This window comes from Halichoerus grypus, chromosome 1 (genome assembly GCF_964656455.1).
Source record: "Halichoerus grypus chromosome 1, mHalGry1.hap1.1, whole genome shotgun sequence".
Classification (NCBI taxonomy): domain Eukaryota; kingdom Metazoa; phylum Chordata; class Mammalia; order Carnivora; family Phocidae; genus Halichoerus; species Halichoerus grypus.
The window spans coordinates 212,933,080-212,945,334 of record NC_135712.1 but is presented as its reverse complement, the minus strand read 5'-3'; the positions used below and the strand labels follow the sequence as shown (position 1 = coordinate 212,945,334).

Below are 12,255 nucleotides of genomic sequence, written 5' to 3'. Positions count from 1 at the left end.
TGGTGCTGATGTTGTGCTGGGTCTCACGTACTCAGTTGCAGCCTGATAACCGGGGCGGGGCCCGGGCCCTGATTGGCATTCGCGTCAGCCAGTCCGCGCCTCGGGCTCACCCCGTAAGCCAATGCTCACTTGCCCCCGTGCGGTCGTTGGGCGGTCCCCGAGGCGCCCTTGTCAATCCGAGGCCCAGCCACAGTCGGGTTGGTAGCGGCTCCCTTGGCTGGCGTGCGCCGCTTCCAATGAAAACGGAGCCGGTCAGCGGGCACGTGGGTGGGCGCCGGCGTGTCCCGACCGGTCAGCCAATGGGGAGGCGAGGCCAGCGCCTGCTCCCCCCCCAATCGAGGCGCGCGGGGGGCGGGCCGTGAGATGTTGATGGGCCCGGTGGAGGGGAGGGGCGGAGCTGTCAGCGACAGCCAATGGGCGCGCGGGCGTGGGCTCGGGGGCCAATGGCAGCCAGGGCGGAGCTGGCGCGCGGCCTCATAAGCCCCGCCCGGGGCGCTCGCGGAGGGCTCGGCCGCCAGCGACCGAGCGGGGCCCGGCCCGAGCGGGGCCTGGGGGTGCGACGCCGAGGGCGGGGGGAGCGCGCGCCGCTGCTGCGGACCGGGCCGCGCGCGCCGCCTCAGGTGAGCCCGCGGGGAGGCGGCCGCCGCGTCCGAGCTCGGGCCCCGCCGCCGCCACCGCCGCCGCAGCCGCCGCCGCAGTCGCCGCCGCCACCGCCCCCGCGCCGCGCCCCGGGCTGCGGGCGGGCGCCCGGGACTCGAGGCCCAGGCCTCGGGCGCGGCCTGTTCGGGCCGCGGCCGCCGCGCTTTGTCCCGGCCCGCGAGGCGGTTGGGGGCGTTAACCGCCTGGCCCGGGGGTGCCCGCCGGGCCTCGGGCGGGGGCGGCGCGGCCGGACAATGGCGGGGCCGGGGGCGGGAGGCGGGGGCGTCCGGCCCGGGGCCGGGGGCGCGCGCGGGGGCTGGGCCGGGGCGTCCCCGCCGGCCCTGCACAAAAGATGACAGCGTGGGTGGCCCGGCCCGGCCGGCCCTGCCTGGCTGGGCCCTTCTCTTTTATTATTCACAACAATCCTGATAATTAAAAAAAAAAAGAAAGAAGAGAGAGGCAGAGACAGAGAGCTCGCGAGCGCGAGGGAACGGGCGATCCCAGGCCCCGGCCAGCCCCCGCCTGCGTTTCCGCCCCCGGCGGGGTCACCGGGGCGCTGCCCGGCGGCGGCCCCCGACACGGCCATCGCTGCACCCCACCCCCGCCCTGAGACAGCCCGCCGCGCCGTCGCGGCTTCCCAACTCGCTTCCTATCTGCGAGCCCCCTAAAATAAGCGTGCAGTCTGGATTTTTTTTGATTATTAAAAAACGTATCCACTTGGTATGCACCTCGCAGCTGCCAGACGCGTTCCCTGAGTGCCTCCCCCTTCGAGCCCCATCGCCATCTCAAAGACCCCCTTCTCTGTAGGAATAGATTGTGGAGTCGCTCCCGCGGCGACCCCGGTGGGAGCTTGGGGGGACGGATTCATTTTGCAAGGGACCTGCCCCGCAACGTGCAGGGGCCCGAGTCTGCGCCCAGTGGGCGCGATGACACCAGGTGGAATGGGGTGCGTGTCCACCTGAGCACGGTGGAAGGTTTTGCAGGAGATTGTTCTCCCCCTGGGGGCGGGGGAGGCGTGGACTGCTCTTCGGTGGTGTCCCATCTGTTTGGTTGGGGGGAGGATGCTTTTGTTTTAATAATTCAGGTGCACCTGGGGAACTGTTTCTCGAGTTATGAAACTAGTGAGAAGGTGCTTCTGTTCAGCGCAATCCAGTGATCCTGCAACATGTAAAGAGTGTGTTCTTGTCCATGTGTTTCTGTCAGCTGCATTTATTCAGCAAGTTCCTTTGCGCCCCACTGGGTGCTGGCTGTGTCTTGGGGTCGGAGGATACTGGGATGCATTCAAGGCTTGGGTGCCCTGCCCCACCCCTCTGCCTCAACAGCTCTTTATGTGGTTGTCCCCAGGCTGGAGAAAGCCCTAAAACGGGCTCATTAGATGACTCTATGTGCTTTTATCTCTGCCATCCGAGAGCTAATGACTCCCCTAATTCTCAAATAATAGCTTCCTTATGAGGCTTCGGGAGGGTTTGTCAACTCGCCGGTCAGCCTTTTCTCGCCACCTCTGCAAGAGCTGTGGACGGCCTCTCCCGTCTTTGCAGCTTGTTTTTTGGAAACTTGAAGGACAGAGTGTGAAAGTCGTGGAGTCAACTTGTGATTATCTGAGTCGAGGGTTTCTGAAACTCGCTGGCCCTCTTTCCGTGTTTCTGATTGGATGCTTGGCAAATCTTGGTGTTCCTCCATTTGGGCCGGGGACACCACGCCGGTCAGGCTGCCCTGCCCTGGGGGATGTCCCTGCTGGGGAGCACAGGGGGTGGCCGAGGTGTGGTTGCCCAAATGCGCCCAGGTGTTGCGGCACGTGCATGCGGGTCCTGTGTCAGTCGCCGCCTGTGCGTGTGTGTGCACACTCATGTGAGTGTGTAGCTGTTGAGACTTGAAATATATACAGGTCCCAGAACAATTGATTTTCTCCCATTTTCTGATCCTTTCCTCGTTGGGGGTGGGCTGCTAAGGAGATGTGAAATACTGGCGCTGAAAGGTAGTGCTGATTGGTCCTTTAGGACCCCGCCCGGCCTTTGTTGTACTTTTCCTCAGTCCCTGTGCCATCCTGCAGGAGCCTTCTGGGGTGGTCGGCCCCCTCCCCCCAGCCCCACCCTGCCAAGCCCCTTTCCCCCCCGCCCTGGCCGCTCTGTCTGTACTTGATCCCGCATTTCGCCGCCCGGGCCTCTGCTGGTTTCTTGCCCCTGCCCTCCGGTGCCCCACCCCCTTCCCCTGGAGGGGCTCTGCCATCTGTTCCTGGCTTCTATCTGACACCTGTGAGAAGGCGGCGGGGGGGGGGGGGGGGGCTGTGGAGCACTGGGACAGGTTATAGAGAATTCCTAACTTGAGGAGGCCTCGGTTCTAATGGGGGAAGGGAGAGGTGGGGGTCCTGGGGTGTGAAGCCCACCATCCGCAGGGACTGGCTCAGGGAATGGGCAGGGACACGGGATGGGTGGTGATGGGCTGAGGAGCTGGCAAATGAGCCTTTGCCTTTGTGGCTTTCTTCCTGGGCTGTGGAAGTGTGGTGGGGGGGGGGGGTCAGAGCTGTGTGACCTTGGGCCAGTCACTTGCTCAGGAACAGAGTTGGGGGGTCGCTAAACCTTCCCAAGTTGGGGGGCGGGGTGGAGAGCGAATGAACTACTTGCAGAGGGCATGACTGTGGAGGGCCCCACAGACCTGCTCGGTCACCACCGTGCCTCATCCACAGCCTCGGCCGGCCAGGGCTCCTGGCTCTGCTCCAGAGACTTGCCCCGTGGCTGCTCCGTGGGGCCTCTGTGCCCCAGCTCTTTCCTGCCCCGCCCTGGTCCCTCTGCTCTGGCTGAGGATGCTGGGCAGCAGAGGACAGGGCCGAACCTGGACTCCGTTCTGACCTGCTGTTCTTGGCCGTGTCCCTGGGTTCCTGTCCTCTCTGTTCCCCAGACAGGCTTCCAAGTGTGAGGGACCCGGGTTCAAATTCCTCCTCTGGAGCAGGTCACTTCCCTTCTCTGGGCCTCTGATTCCTCATCTGTAAAATGGGTGTAATGAGAACCCATGCTAGGTCATTGTGGGGGATCAAAGGGGATGAGAAGCACTGAATGCTTTGTGTGGCACCAGAGGCTCGGGCTGGACTGGGTTGATTACTGGTGCGTGGCATCTGCTTCTGTCAGGGGCTCCCTCTGCCTGTCCACATTCGATCGGATTGTCCTCCGGGGGACCGTAGTGGGCACTTGGGGGGCTGAGCAGCATCCCTGGCCCTGCCCACTTGATGCCCAGAGCACCCCCAGTGTGAGAACCACAGATGTCCTCAGACATTGCCGAGTGTCCCCTGGGGGACACAGTTGCCCCTGAGGGAGATCCTGTCACTTAACCTTTAACCCTGCAGCAGTCTGATACTTGGCTACGACCCCGCTCTGCCTCAAGTTCTGGTCCCCTTTGTCCCCTTCCTCCCCTCTGTCCTTGAATAGGGAGGGGCTTGTGTTTGCAAACGGTGTCTGGCCAAACTCAGCCTGGCTGTCCAGGTCCTTCCCGGCTGTCGCTCTGCCTCTCCCCGGCCCTTCCCAGCCTGCAGCTTCCCCTCCTGGAGAGGGGTGCATCCACAGACTTGCCCGTGCCACCTGATGGGCATGGCTCAGGGCTCTTCCGGGGCTGTCCTCACCCGGAGCCCGTGCGGGTGCCCTGCCCAGGCTGGCTTCCACCTGTCACCATACCCCCCCCCCCCGCCCCGGTCACCATACCTCTTCCTGTCACTTTGCTTAACAGTTCTCTTTAAGTTGACTTTGAGGTGACTCACTTCTTTAATCTTGCCTCCTCCTGAATAGTAATGTCCATGAAGTCGCGGGGCTGTTCTTACGCTGGTTGCAGACATTTTTATCCAGTGAACTGGATTTAACTCTGATATTAAAAAAAACAGGTTTGGGTCACCGCAGTAGTAAGGCCCGAGAGGATTGATGAATTGATTTTGTTGTTGGATGAGTTGGTTTCTGAGTTTCCTCCCTGCTTTGACTTGGCCTATTCTGGGAGCGGCTTGTTGGTTAGATAAGGTGTCCCCACTGGTCTGTCACTTTTCACTCCTGCTTCCTCAAGGAGCTTTTAAAAACTTGAAAAGTGGTCTGCCTCTACTCAGAACGCTCCAGTAGCTTCCTGTTGTTCCTGGAAAAAATTTGAGACCCCTTCCCGTAGCCTCCCTGCTCTGTCCTCTGTGGTCTGTCCTTTCTCCTTGCCCTTCCGCCCCCCCTCCTGTGCCTGCTCCCTCATTCGTAACCAGCTTCCCTGCCTACTCTTCCCTGCCCTGCCTCAGGGCCTTTGCACTTGCTCTTCCCTCACTCTTCTAGCCAGCTGGCTCCTTGTCATTCACATCTCAGCTCAGAGGCCATCCCTGGCCACACTGCCTAAACTCACCCTTCCAGCCACCCTCTCTCCCCATCCTGCCTTTTCTTTGCATTCAGCACTACTGTAAACACGCACATTAATCTGTTTATGTATCTATTGTCTGTCTCATCCAGGAGAACAGAAACTCTTTCTGTAAAGGGTCAGAGAGTCAGTAGTTCTGGCTTTGCAGGCCAGTCTGTCCCAACTCCTCTGCTCTGCCATTACGGCACAAAACTATGGGAATGAGTGAGTGTGCCTGTTCCTCAGTAAAACTATTCGTGGTCACAGAATTGTAAATTTCACATGCTTTTCACCTGTGATGAACTGGTTTTCTTTCTTTGATTTTTTTTTTTTTTCTCACCCAAACATTAAAAAAGGTCAAAACCACTCTTAGCTCAGAGGCTATACAAAAACAGGTGGTGGGCTGGGTTTGAGCTGTGGGCTGTAGTCTGGGAACACCTACCACCAGGGTGTGAGGTCAGTGCTGGAGGAGCGACGTCTCTGCTGGCGGCTGCGTGTCTCCCCAGCACCTGGGGCAGTTCCTGGCACGCGGTGGGTGTTCAGTCAACACTCCTTTACTGAATGAATTTCCAGCTTTCTTACATCAAAGCAGTTAGAGTCCTACTCTGTATTTAAAAAAAAAAAAAAGGGTCCCGGGTTGTTTCAAGGGAAATACAAGAAAATATTATGACGCTGTCCACCCAAATAACCCCAAAATGAAGGAGGAATAAAAAGTAGCTGTAAACGGGGGCAGATACCTCGCTGTCTGCGATCCCTGAGCCTGACTTTTTCATGCCCCTCCCTTGCGTACCGCACCCCAGAAGGTTGGGAAGAAATATTCTCCGAAGATGGGGAAGGAGTCTTCTTGGCCTGAGGAGTTTTGTTTTGGCCTGGCAGAGGCTGAGGGTTTAAAAGGAAGACGAGTTTCCCAATCATTTCGTTTTGTAAGCATCTGACCCATCCTCTTTACCAACACCTGCGCCCTCGTCGGGAGGGGCGGCCGAGTCCTGCGAGGTGGTTTTTATAGTCACCCGCCAGCCACAGGGACACTCGGAAGAGGTGGCTTCCGTGGGTGTGAACGCTGAGCTTTGTGGGGCGCGTGGACGACAAGGTGACTGTCAGATGGCACGTGGCGGGCCCAGGAGTGTGCCCGGCCACACTCGCTCCGTCTTGCTCGTCCACTGCTACCGCGACCGTGGCAGGAGGACAGCGGCCGACGTGGGATTTCCGAGCCAAGGACATAGTGTCGTATATTTGGTACCTTCCCAGGAACGTTTTGACTTGTCAAGAAAGCATACTGTTCATTTGCGGGCACGCCTTCTTTAGTTGATTGAAATAAACACTCTGGAGAGGGTTCCAAATTTGCCTGTCCTTTTTGGACTCTCTCTGTCTTTCTGTGCCCCTCCATCTCTCCCTCCCTCCTTTCCTTCCCTCCCCTCGCTTCTCACCCCACCTCTGGGGTCCCAGCAAGTGCACACGGGCACTGGTGGGTGCCGGAGGCGTTGACGGACCCTGTGTGAGGAGCTGTCTTTGCCCCACAGGCGGCCGTGCTTTCGCTGTCCTGTCGCTCTGGGCTGTGACTCTTTGGGCTGGAGGCCTCGAGTGGGTTTGTTCAGTGGACAGAGAGTGAGTAGTCAGGAAGCAGGCCGCCGAGGGCCACCATGCCCCCCGAGTGGGTCTCCCGGTACAGATCAGAGCAATAACTAACGTAGGATTTGGTCCTGTTTGCTGACACATGATCACAGTTACATTTCTCAGATGAGCCTATACAGCGAGCTGTGAAGGGGTGATCTCTAGCTGGGGCGCTCCAGATTTTCTCCCAAATGATGGCACCTTCTGGGCAGGTAGGGGCGGAGGTGGGCCCGCCTACCTGGTTTCGCGGCTGCTTGCCCCGGTCTCCAGGGAGAGAAGGTGGAGAGAGAGGATTTGTGTCTGATGAGCTGGCAGTGCGTCTGGAGCTGTGCTCTGTGCAGAAGAAGCCAGGGGATGGGTCCCCGAGGCCTCCTTTGACCAAGAGCCAGCCTGAAGCCACCAGCAGGCGCAGTGATGGCCTGATGACGGGGGTGGCGGGGATCCCCGGACCGCAAGTGGGGTGGGAATGGGCTGCACGCCCCAGCATTTCTGGGCAGCCCAGACAACGGCCCGGGAGCTGGCTGGGGTGGTCTCCTCTTGGGCACCCCGAAGGAGTGAGGGGGACCCTGGCTGGGCAGCCGGACTGGGAGATTCCGTCGTTTTGCTCTGGGCAGCCGGACTGGGAGATTCCGTCGTTTTGCTGCCGGCCCCTTCAAATGCCCACTGTTCCCCCACTGTCTCCTTTAAAATCCCATCTATCAGGAAGAGTTGGCCCTCGGCGCAGTGGGCCTCCCATCTGAGGTCGGCGGGTTGCATGGATCTGATTATCATAGTCACGAGTTGAGAGACTTGCTTGTGTCTAGCTTGCGTGTGAGTAAAGCCCCTGGAATTTAAACTCTTGATTCGCTACATTATTCCAACTCAGTCTCCCCAAGGAAGAGTAGGGAGTCAGGAGAGAAGGCTGGTTCAGTGACACCCCTCTGGGAGAGAAGGCGTCCTGTTGCGCTCTCTTCCGGGGCTGCAGTGCGTGGAAGCCAGAGAATGGTCTTGGCCGCGCCCGCGTCCTTGTGTCCCGCTTGCACCAAAGGCGGCCCAGAGCCTCGACTCCCAGGCAGTGGTGTTCGTTGGGAAACTGGCCGCTCTGCGCTTGGGGCGCCTCTCGCCGGGCCCCGCCCAAGGAAGGCCGGGTGGTTGGACAGGTGGGTGCAGGGAGCCTGCTAGCCGCTGAGACCTGCATGCGGTGGGCACAGGCAGAGTGGGCAGGGCAGCCTCCGCAGATGCCCAGGCCGTGTGGCCCGCCAGCCTCAGGGCAAACGTGCAGAATCAAGAATCACAGAAGGCTCCTCACACGTGGCCCTTGGCCTGCTGACCCGTGGCTCATCTCCGTGATCCGGGCCAGGCCGTGGCTTCCTCGTGGACACACGGCCATGGGAGCCCTGGGAGGGCATCTGCCAGTATCTGTTGAGGGTGACAGTTGTTGTCAACCCTGCTTGTGTCTCGCCAGGTGCTGGTGGTGGCCGGATGAGCAGCGCCTCCTGCCCGCAGGGGCCATGGCCCACGGTGGAAGGCAGAGGGGCTGGGGGCCCAGAGGGGAGCGGGGGAGCAGAGGTGCCAAGATACATAGAAACTGGGCCGGTGGAAGCACAGGGCAAGGGCAGCGTCTTAGCTTGGGTAGCGGCCAGGAAGATGATAGAAGAGTCACCACTTGAGCTGAGCCTTGTCATCATGGGCGATGATGAGCTGGCAGGCGGTGGAAGAGGGGAACTTGTAGGGGGTGCTCAGGGCCGTGGCCTGGGGGACCTGTGTGAAGAGCACAGGGGAGGCAGGGAAGCCCGCCTGTCTCTTGGGTGTCTTCCCCACCCCCCCCAGCCAGGCTCCGAGGGGTTAAGGGGAGAGGAGGCCCTCAGGGATCCCAGAGTCTAAGACCAGAGCTGTTCAGGTCACCGGGGAGAGCCACAGACAGTTGCTCAAAGACTGGCTCCGGTAGGATGACCAGACCTGAATTTTCTAGAGTAGCTCTTCGTAAAGTCCTTCTGCCCTGTTGTTGTTGTTTTATATGTATATTTTCAAAGTAAACCCTGTGCCCAATATGGGGCTTGAACTCATGACCCCAAGACCAAGAGTTGCATGTTCTACTGACTGAGCCAGCTAGGTGCCCCTTAAAAAAAAAAATTATATATATATATGTACATGTAAATATATATAATTATATAATTATAAATATAAATAAACATATATTTTTAAGATCTTATTTATTTGACAGAGTTAGCACAAGCAGGGGGCGGCAGGCAGAGGGAGAGGAAGAAGCAGGCTCCCCACTGAACAAGGACCCCGATGCAGGGCTCGATCCCAGGACCTGGGATCATGACCCGAGCTGAAGGCAGATACTTAACTGACTGAGCCACCCAGTTGCCCCTCATATTTTTATTGAGATATTCACATACCAGAACATTCACCCTTTTCAGTAGACAGTTCAGTGGACAATTCGTTGTTTTTTAGAACATTTGTAGATCTGTGCAGCCATCACAACTCTCAAATTCCAGAACATTCCAGGACCTCAGAAGGAAACAACATACCTATTAAATAGTCACTCCCCCGCCCCCCACCCTGGCACCCACAACCCCCCCTCCTATCTATGTATGGGCCTGTTCTGGACATTCCACGTAAGTGGACTCACACCGTGTGGCCTGTGTCTGGTTCCCTCCCTGAGCGTCTGTGTGGGGAGGCGGGGCCTGTGGGTGTGGGGCTGGGTTCTGAAGATGAGGGAGGCCTGGAACGTCAGGCATGATGACCCAGCTCACCTGCGGGAGGTGCTCAGGCTGCCCTTTGCGTGCCCAGTTCTGGATTCCTGTATTCAGCGGTGAGTCCTCACCTGCCTGCCCTCTTCTTGCTCCAGCCCAGGCTGGCCCAGTGGGTTTCCTGTGGGACCTCTCCGTGCAGAGCAGGGCCTCTGAGTGTCTGTTCCATGGAGCAGCGTGGCCCTGGCCCCTACGGCTCTGGCTTATCTATTTCCTGTGTCCTGTAGGTTCACCTTCTGGTCGGTAGGCCTGGGGCCTCCCTGCCCGTAGTCTGCCAGGGCTTAGGCCAGAAAGGGGTGTCCTGGTTCTTGCTGGCCTGGTTGGCCGTTCATTTTCCAAGCCTGAGTGGGCCTCCCTGAGAGCTTCATGTGGCTCGGGAGAAGCCCTTCTCACGCCCTCCTTTCTGTGAGACCCCCCCCGCCGACACACACACAGTCTGGCCAGCAGCTTTTAAAGTGAGCTGCCTCCTTTGGGCCACTTTCCTTTCCTGGTCCTCCTGGCCCCAGCCTTACGGGGTTGTGAGTTGTCTCTTAGAAGGCAGCGACTGGGTAGCTAAGTGTCCCCTTAGCCCTTATGGGGCCCCATGAAGCCCACTAGCCCATGAGTTGCAAGTGGGCCTCGGTTCCTGCCTGGGTATTCCCCCACCCCCCCTGAGTTAGAGAGGTAAGTGGCTGCCCCTTTGTCCTCCAGGGGTGGTGGCATCACCACCCTGGGCGATTCAGAAATGCAGCGGGGCTCTCCAGGGAGGGGGAGGGCCTCGAGGGGCGTGGGTTCGCAGCAGCACGCAGCCGGACAGCCCCACGTCCTCCTGCGTGCCTGGCTGGCACCTTCCCTGTGGGGACAGTGACGCCCGCCCATGTGTGTGTGCCCTTCCGGGCCCCTGGCAGAGGCTACCTGTGAGCCGGGGTGTCCCGAGCTCATGGGAGAATGCCCTGCAGGTACATGCATGAACGCTTCCCGAATGTCCGGTGACAAAGTTGGTCCCCGCCTCACGCCATATACAAAAACGGACTCCCAAAGCCTCAGTGAGCTAAATGTGAGACATGAAAACACGTCTTTCCCAAGGCAGCGCCGTCCAGTAAAGACGCAAAGCAGGCCCCTGTGTAAGTGCAGTTTCTCTAGTAGCCACATTGGAAGGTAAAAGAACAGATGAAATTGATTTGACTAACGTATTTTTATTGAACCTCATATACCCAAAGTGTTAACTTTTTTTTTTTTTTTAAGATTTTATTTATTTGACAGAGAGAGAGACAGCGAGAGAGGGAACACAAGCAGGGGGAGTGGGAGAGGGAGAAGCAGGCTTCCCACCGAGCAAGGAGCCCGATGTGGGGCTTGATCCCAGGACCCTGGGACCATGACCTGAGCCGAAGGCAGACGCTTAACGACTGAGCCACCCAGGCACCCCAAAATGTTAACGTTTTAACATGTGATCACTATAAAAATAGTTACCGAGTTATTTTACGCTCCTTTGTGTTTTGTTTTGTTCCGTTGGTCCTGAGGCTTCGGCTTGTTGGCTGTAGCTCACGCTTAGTGCTGGCCCCCCACGGGCCGGTTCTTTGGGGGGACCTCAGTCCCTGGATAAGCTGAGCCCTGTGATGGGGTCGGGGACGCTAGCCGTGGAGGTACCTGGCGCTTAGTGGAGACTGGGCCCTTCCATCCGCCTCCTGTTCCTGCCCACCTTCCTGGTCCATCTGAAGTTCTGGAGCTCTCCACCTCTAGCTGGAGAGATGAGACTGAGCCAGCATAAACTGGCTGAGGCCGCTGAGGGGGGAGGGCGCTGACCCACCGCAGGGGGGTGTGGCCAAGGGAGAGCCCTTTGTGGGGGCCCAGGGGAGGCCCTGAGCCTTTCATGGAGGTGGTAGGAATCAAGCCAGTGTTTGGAGGAGGAGGAGGAGGCTGTGGGCCCGACCCAGAGGTCAGGACAGCCTGCCTCGGGAAGGGTCGCATATCAGGGTGCTGTGGGGAAGTGGAAACAGCCGAAGTCCGGGCTCTTGAGATGCAGGGGCTGAGCCACGCTGGCCTGCGGTGCTGCCTCTCTCTCTGGGGTGTTGAGCCCCACGGCCGTGGTCCCAACCCCTCCTGTGCACCCCTGCAGTGCTGCCTCTCATGTTTGACAGGTGCCTAAAACCTCATCCCGGCTGCGAGGGCCGATGAGTCCTGGTGGCTAAGCCCAGGGCAGGGCATGTGTGGCATGGAGCTGGCTGTCCTGGGGAGCCGTGAGCTTAGAGCTCGAGCTGTTTCCGGGAGGGCCTTGCAGGAACTTGGAACGCTGCTTTGGCCGTGGGAGGACCCAGGAGAGAGACTCGTGTAGTAGTGTAGCTGGGAAATTGTACCCCCCAGCTGCAGACCATCTTAAATGGCCTGAGGTCTCAAGGCAGGAGAGCCGAGTGGGATGAGCAGCCGGAGGCTTGTACCCATGCGCCTGACCTGGGTCTGTGTCCTTATCTCCAAAATGGGGATGACAGCGAAGGTCTCTGCTTCAAGGGTGGGTGAAATGAGCTGAGTCGATACCTGAAAATCCATTCGTGGAATAGTTCCTACCCCAGGGCAGCTGTGCTCCCAGGGCTATGTGCTGGCTGGTGCCTGGTGACATCTGTGGTCGCCGCAAGGGGGGGGTATGCCGCTCAGTCCCCCATGGTGCCCAGGACAGCCCTACAGAGAACGACGGGCCGGCCTTGAGAGCCTTCGGTCGATCACAGTAACAGCTTTTCTCTGCACTTGTCTTTTGTTGCCCGTGAATCAAGGTATTGCAACCGAAGTTTCTAAAACCACTTCCCATTCCAGAGTCGCCCATGGTTTTCACACCGCTGTTCCGTATTTATGCTGGGAAGGGAGTTAAGGAACAGTCAAGGTTATTAGAAGGCGCCTTGAAAATGTTTGTTTTTTCTTCCTCTGGAGCTTCTTTATTTTAATGGGGCAGGTA

The 12,255-nt window shown here is 58.8% G+C and overlaps 1 protein-coding gene and 1 long non-coding RNA gene across 13 annotated transcripts in view; one reads left to right on the top strand and one right to left on the bottom strand.

Moving 5' to 3' along the window:
- Nucleotides 1-494: 494 nt before the first annotated feature.
- KDM4B (lysine demethylase 4B) overlaps nt 495-12,255 on the top strand; it is a 134,417-nt gene continuing 122,656 nt past the window's right edge. For all 11 annotated transcript variants that reach the window (XM_078057161.1, XM_078057173.1, XM_078057177.1 and 8 more), the window contains exon 1: nt 495-620. The gene's annotated coding sequence lies outside the window, so the exon portion shown is untranslated. The remainder of the gene's footprint in view (nt 621-12,255) is intronic.
- On the bottom strand, nt 2,938-5,913 carry LOC118550700 (uncharacterized). 2 transcript variants are annotated; one of them, XR_004924704.2, is made up of 4 exons: nt 5,721-5,913; nt 5,426-5,588; nt 4,329-4,485; nt 2,938-3,619 (listed from the first exon to the last, which is right to left on the bottom strand). It is a non-coding gene; the product is annotated as an uncharacterized LOC118550700 (long non-coding RNA). The 2 variants fall into 2 exon arrangements; XR_013442023.1 differs by having other exon boundaries at nt 4,385-4,485.